Here is a 2,744-nt window from a genome sequence, read left to right on the forward strand (position 1 = left end):
ATATATATACTCTGAACAGGCAAATAGGCTGTTTAAAGTGGCATACTACTACACTGCATAGTATTCATCATAGCATTTTTGCAGCATGTACAGTGAGTTCAATATGAAAACTTTCTGTACTGCATGCATCTAATATCCAGATAACTTAATACAATTGTTAAAAAGGACATTACACATCCAGAGCACACTGCATAATGCATCCCACAACTTGACCATCCATTTCTAGTGTAGGGTTAGAAATGTAATATTAATATCTCTTTTTTTGATGGATCACTGGACTGTCAAAAGTTACACTTTTCTGTAAATGTGTTTAAAAATGCTAAACCATACTGTCCTGTTCAAAAGTTTGTTTTAAGATATTATTTTAAAGAAAAATGATTTTACATTTACATTTATGCTTTCGTCAGATGCTTTTATCCAAAGAATTGAATTTTATCCAGCATTTTATTCTTTTATCCAGCAATGATGGATTATATATCTATATCTCATGTGACCCTGAAGTCTGGAGTAATGATGCTTTGCATCACAGGAATAAATTGCAATTAAAAATATATTCAAATAGAAAGCAGTATGTAACAAATTGTAATAACATTTCACAATATTCCTTATTTTACAGTATTTTTAAACAAATGAATGCAGCTTTGGAGAGCAGAAGAGACTTCTTCGATGAGAACTGGGCATCACTGGCTGAATTAAGAATGTTGTGAGGTTTATTGTTGTACAAAGTGTACTACTTTTACATACTACTTTTAAAAAAATAGTTTGTTATTCCATATATACTGCACAGTATGTGTATGCTAGTTTTCTATTCTGATCACAACATATGTGAAGCGATCTAAGAAAACCCGTCGGATGTTGCGCTGGGACGTTTTCAGGAAATTTAAAAAAAAAAAAAAAGTTTGAATGTAAATTTTTTGTCAGAATTAGGTTTTCATTAAATTATTATTCTATAACATCTTGTCTATCATCTCTGAAAATATCTTGCCAAAATTCACTTGTTTAGCAAGCAGAAAAGACTGTGTCTTTAGTTTGATAACACGCGCTGCGGAAGTGTTTTCTCTTAACACTACAAAGACAGTTCACCTATCAAAATAAACTATGTAACGTATATAATAAAGGTGAATTAATGCAAAGTTCAGGGTAACATTAGTCTGCTTGTGTAATGAAGCAGTAAGAGCTCTCATTCTTAAAGGGACCAGCGCCATTTTCATATTAATGTTTCCCACAGACTTGCACTCTATTTGTGGCAGCATATATATGTAAAATCATTCTCTGCCAGCAGGAGGCGCTTGGAGAGCGGGAGAGATAGAGGTTTCCCCGGTAACGCTGTACACAAAGCAGCGCTCAGCTCACAAATGCCGCTTTATCAGACATTACATGCAAGATGAAATAAAAATGACATCCAAAATTTTCTGAACACATTCAGATTCCTTCAGAAATACAGTGATATAAAAACACCCGCACCGGGTTTCGATTTTGAAATGTGCAGTGCTCATGTTTATTCAACGAAGTCAAAGCCTTTTGGAAAATCTGTTTGTGGCGGTCAGTTTTGATACTGTGGCGGGCCACCACAAATAAATCAATGCACGGGAAACACTGAACGCTATGCATTACTTTCATTTAGTTCAAACTGTGACAGCGTGAAATAAAACTACAAGTTTAGAGCACAAAACTTAAAAAGGGGTCATATGATGCTTTTTTAAAGATCATTATTTTGTGTATTTGGTGTAACAGAATATGTTGACATGCTTTAATGTTCAAAAAACACATTATTTTTCAAATACTGTACATTATTGTAGGTCCTCTATGCCCCGCCTCTCTCAAACGCTTCGTTTTCTACAAAGCCCCCTCCTTTGACAAGCGCAGTCTGCTCTGATTGGCCAACTGACCCAGTGCATTGTGATCCTAAACTGTGTCTGGTTATGTATTATAAATCCAGAGTAGTAGAACAGGAGAAGAATTGGAGATAGCCAGCATGCTGTAATCTGTGATGTTTTATGAACAGATATACACTTAATGTTCAAATGTTTGCAAGTGTTGTGTGTTCCTTGGGGTCATTTGGTATCTTTTACAACATGTACAGTGACTAAAATAAGTCTTTTACCACAGTAAAGTGACTTTTACTTGTGATACTTGACTGTTGTGCTTTTATTTTCATCGCCTCTCTTTAAACCAGTTTTTCTCAAAATTCTGTTCCTGAAAATCATGGTGATCAGCCAACTTCAGATGTCCATAACTTTTGTTACGTTCAAGCGATGGACGAAATAAAAACACTTTTGAAAATTTCACCATGTGGTGGGTTTTCCTAGATTGAGTCACATATGATTCAATACAAAAAGTCCATCAGAAAAATTGAATATGATAGAAAACCCTTAAAGGAATGATGCAAATTAAATACAACTTATCACTAATCATTTTTTGTGTGAAGTAGCCCTTCAAATTGTAATTAACCCAAAATATGTGGCCCTGGAGCACAAAACCAGTCTTAAGTCGCTGGGGTATATTTGTAGCAATAGCCAAAAATACATTGTATGGGTCAAAATTATAGATTTTTCTTTTATGCCAAAAATCATTAGGATATTAAGTAAAGATCATGTTCCGTGAAGATATTTTGTAAATTTCCTACCGTAAATATATTAAAACATAATTTTTGATTAGTAATATACATGGCTAAGAACTTCATTTGGACAACTCTAAAGGCGATTTTCTCAATATTTAGACTTTTTTGCACCCTCAGATTCCAG

General features: G+C 34.1%; 1 protein-coding gene across 1 annotated transcript in view; it reads right to left on the minus strand.

Moving 5' to 3' along the window:
• The window catches only part of urb1 (URB1 ribosome biogenesis homolog), a 47,094-nt gene that overhangs the window by 24,751 nt on the left and 19,599 nt on the right, over positions 1-2,744 (minus strand). The gene's annotated exons all lie outside the window — the stretch shown is intronic.

This window comes from Sinocyclocheilus rhinocerous, unplaced genomic scaffold (genome assembly GCF_001515625.1).
Source record: "Sinocyclocheilus rhinocerous isolate Xijiao unplaced genomic scaffold, SAMN03320098_v1.1 scaffold1270, whole genome shotgun sequence".
NCBI classification, from domain to species: domain Eukaryota; kingdom Metazoa; phylum Chordata; class Actinopteri; order Cypriniformes; family Cyprinidae; genus Sinocyclocheilus; species Sinocyclocheilus rhinocerous.